Source organism: Jaculus jaculus, chromosome 2 (genome assembly GCF_020740685.1).
Source record: "Jaculus jaculus isolate mJacJac1 chromosome 2, mJacJac1.mat.Y.cur, whole genome shotgun sequence".
NCBI lineage: Eukaryota > Metazoa > Chordata > Mammalia > Rodentia > Dipodidae > Jaculus > Jaculus jaculus.
Genome location: NC_059103.1, coordinates 19,660,164 through 19,671,399, shown reverse-complemented (window position 1 = coordinate 19,671,399; position 11,236 = coordinate 19,660,164). Strand labels below are relative to the sequence as shown.

The 11,236-nt window shown below is 41.1% G+C and overlaps 1 pseudogene; it reads right to left on the bottom strand.

Annotated features, from left to right (window-relative positions):
• Positions 1-94: 94 nt before the first annotated feature.
• LOC123458595 lies at positions 95-475 on the bottom strand (annotated as a pseudogene).
• Between the last annotated feature and the right edge of the window lie 10,761 nt (positions 476-11,236).

Genomic DNA, 11,236 nt, shown 5'->3' with positions numbered 1-11,236 from the left:
TAAACACGCAGCACTGCTGTATCAGGTAAACATGTGCACAGGGGAAGATGAGGCGTGGGCTCACAGAAAGCAGTAAAATGGAAATCAAAGGGACTTTGTCTTTCAGAGTTCCCCTATCTTTATTTGTAGAGGTTATCCAATAATTTCTTTAATTACATCGCGTACTTCTGAGTCCATTCCCGAGCTATTCTGTTTTATTTTTCTCTGTTTTGTAGATCCAAGTAATTTCAGGCACTAAAGGATCATCTGGATTGGGATCACACAACAGAGAACAGATAGACAAAAGTACTTTTGAAATAGTGCTGGAGACCACTGTGACCGTAGAATATCAAGAGAAATGCTGCCATTACTGTTAATATTTGGATGATAAATTCTTGTTGTAAATGCAACCTTAGGTGGTTTGAAGGCAATCTGTTGGGAAATGAATTGTCCAGAAAAATACTCCACCCTGGTAGGGACTGTCATTTGGCCCCATTTGGCAAGTTGGGGAGGGGAGAGAAAGGGTGTGCCAGGGCCTCCAGTGACTGCAGAACTCCAGACTCATGCATTTGCAGTATCCACTGTTTTTTGTTTTTTGTTGTTGTTGTTGCTTTTAATCTCCAGTGATGACTTCTCTTTCTCCCATGGAGCTGCAAGTAGTGTAGCTTTTTCCAGCTGTCAGCTGGTCTGCACGGAGGTTTTCAGCTCAGCTCCAGCAAGATTTCTCAGCCTTGCAGCCTAAGCATGTAGAGTCTTCAGCAGTAGGGGTTTATAATCTATTCCTGGGGGGAAACCAAGAGCCTCGGCAATGGCCTATAATGTTTTGGGGGCAGCAGGGACCTCCCCGCCAACAACTCACTGGAAGGTATCCCCTCCCTGACACTGAAAACTTTCTACTAACAACCTGTAACTTCTGGATGTGCCATTGTCCAAAAAGTATATTTCCATACGACTTATTCATACCCTTTTAGATTTTGATTAACCCTCCCCCCACGCTTCCCTTACTCAATCCCTTCCCCTGACCTCACTTAGGCCTTTCCACCCCAGGAATCTGTTCATCTACTTACAAATATACAATAATATCGCCTTAAATCCTCCCCTCTACTTGCTCACTTATAGCCCTTTTCTACCCTATTGGCTTCTATTACTGAGTTTTATTCCAACTCACAAGTCCAAATATTTATAGCTAGGATCCACATATGAGAGAGAACATGTGGTGATTGGCTTTCTGGGCCTGGGTTACCTCACTGTAGCAAACAGATTCAGGTTTGCTGAGATGAACTTCCAGACCAGGCACAGTTATGGAGGAAGGGATATTTATTGAAGCTTACAGATCCAGGGGAAGTTCCATAATGGCAGAAGAAGCTGGCCTGCCTTCACAGGTCCAAGCAGAGAGAGGGAAGTACAAGCCTAAAGGTCAAAAGCCACACAGCACACTTCAGGAACTCCAGGAAGGCACACTTTGTATATCTTTAAATTGAAATCTGAAACCCACCACAACACCTTAAGATCACCTAGTGACATTGCCTCCAGCCAGGTAGCCAGCAGGTGCAAACTATAAACAAACAACTGAATATATTGGGAGCCACCTATTCTATTCAAACCACTACACTCACTAAGTATAATCCTTTCCAGATCCATTCATTTCCCTGCAAATTTCATTTTTTCTTTACCACTGAATAGAACTCCATTGTATAAATGTACCACATCTTCATTATCCACTTATCAGTTGAGGATCAGCTAAACTGATTCCATTTCCTAGCTATTGTGAATACAGCAGCAATAAATATAGATGTGCAAGTATTTCTAAGGTAGTGAGATGACTCCTTAGGATATATGTCTAGAAGTGGTATAGCTGGGTCATATGGCAAATCTATTTTAGCTATCTCAGGAACCTACACACTGATTTCCATAATGGCTGTACCAAATTACATTCCCATCAACAATGTAGAAGTGTTCTTCTTTTTTATTTTATTTATTTATTTTTTTCAAGGTAGAGTCTCACTGTAGCCCAAGCTGACTTGGAATTCACTATGTAGTCTCAGGGTGGCCTCAAACTCATGGTGATCCTCCTACCTCTGCCTCCCAAGTGCTCGGATTAAGGCATGTGCCACCACACTTGGCTCAAGTTCCTCTTTTTCCACATCCTTCACAACAGTTACTGTCATTTGTTTTCTTGATAATAGCCATTCTGACAGGACTGAGATGAAATCTCAAAGTAGTTTTAATTTGCATTTCCCTGATGGCTATGGATGTGGAACATTTTATTAGATGTTTATAGGCCATCTGTATTTCTTCTTTTGAGAACTCTCTACTTAGTTCCATAGCCCATTTTTAATTGGGTTATTTGACTTCTTATTATTCAGTTTTTTGAGTTCTTTGTGTACCCTGAAAATTAGTTCTCTGTCAGATGTACAGCTGGCAAACATTTCCTCCCAGTCTGTAGGTTGCCTCTTTGCTCTGTTCACAGTGTCCTTTGCCGTACAAAAGCTTTGTAATTTCATGAGTTCCCAGAGGTTGATTAGTGGTTTTGTTTCCTGAGAAACTGGGGTTATATTCAGGAAGTTGTTGCCTAGGCCAATATATTGAAGGGTTTCCCCTACTATTCTGTATAGTAGTTTCAGAGTCTCAGGTCTGATATTAAAATATTTGATCCATTTGGACTTAATTCTTGTGCATGGAGATAAAGAACTATTTTCATCCTTCTACATACAGATATCCAGTTTTCCCAACACCATTTGTTGAAAAGGCTAGCTTTTCTCCCATGAGTATTTTTGACACTTTTGTCAAAGATCAGGTGGCTGTAGCTGCCCAGACTTGCATCTAGGTCCTCTGCTCTGTTCCATTGATCTAGGTGTTTGCTTTTGTGCCAGTACCATGCTGTTTTTGTTAATATGGCTCTGTAATATAGCTTAAAATCAGGTATGGTGATACCACCAGCCTATTTTTGTTTCTCAAAATTGTTTTGGCTATTCAAGGTTTTTTTTTTTCTTCCAAATTTTTATTAACAACTTCCATGATTATAAAAAATACCCCATGGTAATACCATCCCTTCCCCTACTTTCCCCTTTGAAACTCCATTCTCCATCATATCCCCTCCCCATCTCAATCAGTCTCTCTTTTACTTTTGCTGTCTTGATCTTTTCCTCCTCTTATGATGGTTTTGTGCAGGTATTGTCAGGCACTGTGAGGCCATTTTGTGCCTGGAGGGAGCATGTTGTATGGAGTCCTGCCCTTCCTTTGGCTCTTACATTCTTTCCACCACCTCTTCCACATTAGACCCTGAGCCTTGGGAGGTGTGATAGAGATATTGCAGTACTGAGCACTGTGATCATTTCTTTCCATCACCATGATACCTTCTGAGTTGTCCCAAGGTCACTGCCATCTGAAAAGAGAAGATTCTCTACCAAAAGTGAAAGTAGCATTAATATAAGGGTGTGAACATTAACAGAAGTACTTACTGGGCAATTTGATGAGCATGGTATATACATTTAGCCAGACAACAGCAGATATTACACCCCTAGGGCTCATGACTACCCATTTTAAGTTTTCAGTAGCAGAGATGTATTCCCTCCCATGGAGCGGGCCTACAGTCCAATTAGAGGGCAGTTGGTTTCCCCCATAACAGACGTGCCACTATTGCAGCGGTTGGCTCATTTGGCCTGGCTGGCCAATTATAAGGCTTGCAGTGTCCACTGTGGAGTATCTTCACTGGTGATTTCTCTTTCTCCCATTGAACTGCATGCAGAATGGCTTCTTCCAGCTTTCTGTCAGCTGGTCTACATGGAGGAGGTTATCAGCTCAGTTCCAGCAGGATTTCTCAGTGGCCTTGCAGCCCAAGTATATGGAGTCTTCAGCAGTAGGGTCTTACTATCTATTCCTGGTGGGAAACCAAGGGCCTCAGGAATTGTCTATAATGTTTTAGGGGCATCAGGGATCTCCCTGGCCAACAACTCACTGGAATGATATCCCATCCCTGGCACTGAAAAATTTCTAGCAACAATCTATGGCTCCTGAGTGTTCCATTGTCCAAAAAGTAGGATTACATATGATTTATTTATTTCCTCTTAGATTTTGATTAGCTGTCCCTCCACCTTTCTTTTATTCAGTCTCTTCCCTAGACCTCATTTTGGACCTTTTCACCCCCATTAATCTATTCTACTTACATATCTACAATACCATCCTATTAAGTACCCCCTTCCTTCCTTTCTTTTCCCTTTTATATCTCTTTTCTAGCTTACTGGCCTCTGCTACTGAGTTTTTTCCATCTCACACAGAAGCCCAGTCATCTGTAGCTATGGTCCACATAAGAGGGAGAACATGTGATGCTTGGCTTTCTGGGCCTGGGTTACCTCACTTTATTCATTTTTTGCTTCCAAGTGAATTTTAGGTTTTTTGTTTGTTTGTTTTGTTTTGTTTTGAATTTCCATGAAGAATGCCATTGGAATTGTGAATGTGTGGATTCCTTTTGGTAAGATTTTCTTTCATATTTTTTTTAACTTTTATTTTTACTTTTTTTTTTTTTTCTAGATAGGGTCTCTACCCCAGGCTGACCTGGAATTCACTGTGTAGTCTCAGGGTGGTCTTGAACTTAAGGCCATTCTCCTACCTCTGGCTCCTGAGTTCTGTAATTAAAGGCATGCACCACTACACCTGGTAAGATTGAGATTTTCACAATAATGATTCTTCCAATCCAAGAACATGGGATGTCTTTCCATTTCCTAATGTCTTCTGCAATTTCTGTCTTGAGTGTTTTAAAGTTTTCATTGTAGAGATCACTTCCTTGGTTAGGTTTATTCGAGGTACTTTTTGGGTTTTTTTTTGAGGCAATTATGAATGGAAGTGATTCCCTGATTTCATCCTCAGCATGTTTGTTGTTAGTATATAGGAAAGCTACTGATTTCTGTGTGTTTATTTTGTAACCTGCTACCTTGCTAAAAGTGTTTATCAGCTCTAACAGTTTGCTGATAGTCTTTAGCCTTTATCTAAAGAATCATATCATTTGCAAATAATAATAATTTAATTCCTTCCTTTCCAATTTTATCCCTTTTTTGTGTGTATCTTGCCATATTGCTATAGCTAAGACTTCCAGTGCTATATTAAATAAAAGTGGGGACAATGGACACCCTTATCTTATTCCTGATTTTAGTGGAAAAGCTTCAGTTTTTTCCCATTTAGTATTATGTTGGCTGTCTGTCACAAATAGTCTTTATTATGTTGAGAATGTTCCTTCCAGTCCCAGTTTCTATAGGACTTTTATCATGAAGGGATGTTGCATTTTGTCAAATGCCTTTTTTTGCATCTATTGAGATGATGATGTGATTTTTGTCCTTCAGTCCATTTATATAGTGTATTACATTTATCAATTTTTATGTGTTGAATCATTCCTGCATCTCTGGGATAAAGCCTACTTGGTCAGGTGCATGATCTTTTTGATATTTTCTTGTATACTCAGTTTGCATTTTATTTTTTACTTTTTGGTAGGGTTTCACTGTAACTCAGGCTGACCTGGAGTTCACTACGTATTTTCAGGCTGGCCTCAAACTCATGGTGATTCTCCAACTTCAGCCTCCTGAGTGCTGGGATTAAAGGTATGTGCCACCATGCCCGGCTTTCAGTTTGCAATATTTTGTTGAGAATTTTTGCATCTATGTTCACGAGTGAAGACTGTTATGTTATTTTCTTTGTTCTGTCTTTGTCTGGTTTTAGTATCAGGGTGATAGTAGCTTTATAAAAAGATTTTGGTAGAATTCCTTCCTCTTCTATTTCATGGAAAAATTTGAGAAGCTTTGGGGTTAGTTCTCTGAAGATCTAGAAAAATTCACCAGTGAATCCATCTGGGCCTGGACTTTTATAATTATTTATTTATTTATTATTTGATTTTTCAAGGTAGGGTCTTGTTCTAGCCCAGACTGACCTGGAATTCACAATGTAGTTTCAGTGTGGCCTTGAACTCACAGCAATTCTCCTACCTCTGCCCTCCTAGTGCTAGGATTAAAGGCGTGTGCTACCACGCCCAGCTTCAGGACAATTTTTTAATTTGGTAGATTTTTTATATATATATAACTGCTTGGATCTCCATACTTCTTACAGCTCCACTGAAGTGGTTAATGTTATCTTGATTTAATTTTGGTCAGTCATATAAATGTAGGAAATCATCCATCTCTTTCAGATTTTCAAACTTAGTGGAGTATATGTTCTTAAAATAAGTCATTATGATTTTTCTGAATGTCTTTGGTATCTGTTGTAATGGTGCCTTTTTCTTCTCTAATTTTATTCATTTGTGTCTCTTCTTTCTGTTGGCCAGATTTGCTAAGGGTTTATCAATCTTGTTTATTCTTTCAAAGAACCAAGTATTTGTTTCACTGTTTGTATTGATTTTTTATTACTATTTCATTAGTTTTCCTCCTACCTCTGCCTCCCAAGTGCTGGGATTAAAGGTGTGTGCTACCATGTCCAGCCCAAGATCCTGCTTTTTAACACCAAACCTGTGTCTTTTGGACATTGAGGCCTTTGATATTATTATTGAAGCTGTGTGTGGTGATGCATGCCTTTATTCCCTTCACTTGGGAGGCAGAAGTAAGAGGAGTGCCAAGAGTTTGAGGCCACCCTGAGACTCCATAGTGAATTCCAGGTCAGCCTGGGCTAGAGTGAGACCCTACCTCAAAACTACAAAAAAACAAAACAAAACAAACAAACAACAACAAAAAAAACCCCAAGAGTTATTATTGAAAGGTATGTATTTGTTCTTGTCATTCTTCTTGGTTTGGAATATTTCCAGTTTTTCCTGTGAGTGCTTTTCTTACTCTTCAGCATGGAGGATCCTTTCAATTATTTTCTGTAGAGCTAGTTTAATATTCTTATATTCCTTTAGCCCATGTTTGTTCTGGAATGCTCATATTTCTCCATCAATTTTTTTTTAACTTTTGTCGCTGCGACCTCCCTGACCAGCAGGATAAGAACGACCAGCAAACAAAGATCCTTCTCGATCACACTTTATTGGTGAGCCTCTTGGTTAACAGGAAAGTTGATGGCGAAGGGGCCAGGGCGCAGGAGTGTAGCTGCTTTTATAGGGTGTAATACTACAAGTCACCTACGGATTGGCTGCCACCTGCTCACCCACCACCCAGGGCCACGGGATAGGCCCAGGATGCATTACATCATGTGCACGCGCAGCATCAAGCAAGACTGTCGCCAGGATATGACCAAGTAGGGGGTTGTTCGTCACCACTCTCAGCAGGAAGTCAGCGCCATCTTGTAATGGCGTCTGTAGCCGCTCCCTGCATTTTGTTTATTTTTATTTATTTGAAAGTGGCAGACAGAGAGAGAGAAAGAGGCAGTTGAGAGAGAGACAGAATGGGTACACCAGAGCCTCTGGCCACTGCAAACAAACTCCAGATGTGTGTGCCCCCTTGTGCATCTGGCTAACGTGGATCCTGGAGAATTGAGCCTCAAACCGGGGTCCTTAGGCTTCACAGGCAAGCACTTAACCATTAAGCTATCTCTCTAGCCCTTTCTCCAGCAATTTTGATGGATAGCTTTTTTGGATAAAGTGATCTTGGTTAACATCTGTTATCTTTCAGAATGTGGAATACATCATTCCAAGCCCTTCTGGCTTTTAAAGTTTGTGTTGAGTATTTGCAGTTATTCTGATGGGCTTGCCTTTGTATGTGACTTGATTTTTCTAACTGCTTTCAGTGTATTTCTTTAGTTTGTGTGCTTTGTAGTTTAATTATGGTCTGTTTAGATCAGCCACCTGGTTACTAGTTTAGTATTCTGTCCTCTCCTTAATCCATCCTACTGGTGAAACTTTCTATTGAGTTTTCTAGTTGACTTATTCTCTTTTTCATTTCCCTTCTTTGATTTCTTTGAGTATAGATAAAATAATTTTTTAGGAAATCTTTGTCAGGCATTTCATCTAAAACAGTCTCAGTGGAGGTCATTTCTGATGGTTTTATAATTTTTGGTGGGATCATATTATCTTGATTTTTTGGTGTTACTTGTATTATAATGTATAGAGATTTTTGCATCTTGAGTTACCGTAGTGCTTGGGTTTTCCAACTATCTTCAGGGTTCTTAGCCATGATCTGATTTTATATATCTTCAGGGTAGGGTTTTAAGATATATGTAGCTCTAATGCTCCAAGAGCAATTTACTGGCAAATTCTAAAATTCAACTGAGCAATATACACATTCAATCAAAACCAGCACACAGTATTTATGCAAGAGTGGTGTTAAAACAAACAGATAATCTAAAAAAAAAAAAAAAAAAGTCCAAGGACCCAGGTTCTATTCCCCAGAAGCCACATGTGGTGGTTTGATTCAGGTGTCCCCCATAAACTTAGGTGTTCTGAATGCTAGGTTTCCAGCTGATGGAGATTTGGGAATTAACACCTCCTGGAGGAAGTGTATTGTTGGGATGAGCTTATGGGTATTATAACCAATGTCCCCTTGCCAGTGTTTGGCACACTCTCCTGTTGCTATAGTCCACCTTATGATGGCCAGGGGTTGATGCCCACCCTCTGTTCATGCCATCATTTTCCCTGCCATTGTGGAGCATCCCCTTGAGTCTGTAAGCCACAAGCTCCTCTTAGTTGAGCAATCCTCCTACCTCTGCCTCCTGAATGCTGGAATTCAAAGCATGCACTACCACACCCAGCTAAGAATGCAGTCTTCTGATGGGGCCTAAATGCTAAAGGAGTGTCCTGTTCTTCAAAGTCTGCTTTATTCCTCCTGGATTAACAAATTGCCACTCTCCCTAGTATTGTGGAGTATAAGAAATACAGGAAAGAGAGTCACTGAGTTTGTAACCCAGTCTTGTGTTTTGGAAATGGCCATGGGCCATATGAAGCAGGTTTGCTGTATATCTACATGAAGACCCGATGGAGCCATGAGGATGAACTGTGGATTGCAGTGGAGACCCAGCAGAGATGCCAGGACCACGAGATGGCTGCCTAGGAGAGCTGCCACCCCCAGATGAAGTTTGCCAGGACTATGAGTAGCCTTGCTGGAGGGGACAAATTTGAACTCCAGAGAATTGTTGCTGGTTAGAATTATTGCACTTGGAGATTTGTCACTGACTAGAGTTGTTTGACTTGAGGCTACAGAGTTTGATGTTTGCCCTGGTTGTTTTCCATCTTGTATTGGTTGAGTATTTCTTTGCTATGCCCATTGCCATCTTTTGCAGTGTGAATGTTTATTCTGTGCCATTATGGGTTTGGGGGGAATTTTTTGATATTATGGCTCAGTTAAAAGATCTTGGACTATGGGAATGTTTGAACATCATTGGGATTGATAAAAACTATGGGGATGTTTCAAATTGGACTGAATACATTGCATTTTACATCATGGATGGTTATCAGTTTCTGGGGGCCAGGAGTGGAACGTGGTGGTTTGATTCAGGTATTCCCCATAAGCTTAGGTGTTCTGAATACCAGGTTCCCAGCTGATGGAGATTTGGGAATTAACACCTCTTGGAGGAAGTGTACTATTGGGGGTGAGCTTATGGGTATTATAGCCAGTGTCCCCTTGCCAGTGTTTGGCACACTCTCCTGTTGCTATTGTCCACCTTATGTTGGTCAGGGGATGATGTCCACCCTCTGCTCATGCCATCATTTTCCCTGCTTTCATGAAGTGCCTCCTCTAGTTTGTAAGCCAAAATAAAGCCTTTTTTCCCAAAAGCTGCTCTTGGTTCGGTGACTTCTGTCAGCATTGCGAACCTGACTGCAACACCTGCCCTGACATGGGAAGAGAGAATAGTACTTTCAGTGCAGCTCTACGTACCTGTCTTTGTGTAAGTAGGTCCTCTTACCTTTTGGGATGGCTTCCAATCTCACCAATGATGAGTGCTTCATCAATCCCTCTCTGTTGCGCTGTGGATGTCGAGTTCTGATCAGCTTGCTGGATGCCAGGGGCTGAATGAGTTCTCTGGTGGTTCGGGGTAGCTCTGGCACTTGGGGGGGTGGGAGACTGTGCAGGATGCCTGGAGTTGTACCGGAGCTGCCCAGCTGGTCCCATCTGTGTTCTCCTTCAGCAGCTGCTCAGCTCGTCCCTGCTGCCTTCCCCCTCAGGTTTCTTTGCTTTGCGAGGATGCTGATGTGATTGGAAAATACCTCCACGCTGTTTCTGCTCCTGAAGTTCTGCACTGGACAAGCAGGTGGCCCAGTGCCTTGGTGGGATTCTGGCCAGTTTCTTCCTTTCTAGAAGATCTAAGTCTCTCCCACTTCTCTGCTGTGGTTGATTACTTACACACCTTCACTTTTCAGTAGAAACGTGTATTTTGCTATTTTTCTGCTTATTTTCCTCCGCAGGCTGCTTTGGCATGACTAGTATACCACCATCTTAGCCCAGAGATTTGTTTGTTGTTTGAATTACACTCTAATTCTACCATGACCATTTCTGTGGCCTGTTTTCCACAACAGTGAGCTCTTCCATTGTCTGTATGCACTCCCCTTTTCTTCCCCTCTCCAGTGCATATACCACCTCTTTCCTTGTTCTCTCTTCCTCCTTACAATATGGTCTTGGATCCAAGAAACTTTTTTGTTTTTTTTCCAAGGTAGGGTCTCACTTTAGCCTGGGCTGACCTGGAGCTTACTCACAGGCTGGCCTTGAATTCACAAACATCCTCCTACCTCTATCTCTTTGAGTGCTGGTATTAAAGGCATGCACCACCATGCCTGCCTGAAACTGTCCATGTTGATCCTTCACTATGAACCTGTAGACCTTGTAGCCAGTCTGGGGAGGAAGGTTGTGATTAGTACTGGCACAGAATACATAGCTTCTACCTTGCTACAAATTGTAAACTCCTGTGTATTGGTTTTATCACTGCTTTTCTAGAGTGCTACTAAAACTCTACTCCTAATATTTTACATTGCATTGCAATACTTTGTATATGCCAGTCAATATAAATAAATACCAAATATTTGTGGTTTATGGGACCAATGTGGTAGTATCTAGGGGTAAATATATATAAACCTTTAGAAAGCTATGGCACATTATTATACATCTATAACCTTCATTTTGGAACAAGTACGAAAAAGGGGATGACTTAAAATATCATATACAAGGTACTGGAGATGGGTTAGTAGTTAAAACAGTTCTTTTCTAAGTCTGACAGCTTGCGTTTGCTCCCACAGTATTCATGAAAACCAGATGCACAAAGTGGTCTGCATCTGAACTTCATTTGATGAGCACTGAGACGTGAATAATACTGAAAGCGTTTACTGCATTCGTTGCATCCATAGGGAAGTCCTTCCCAG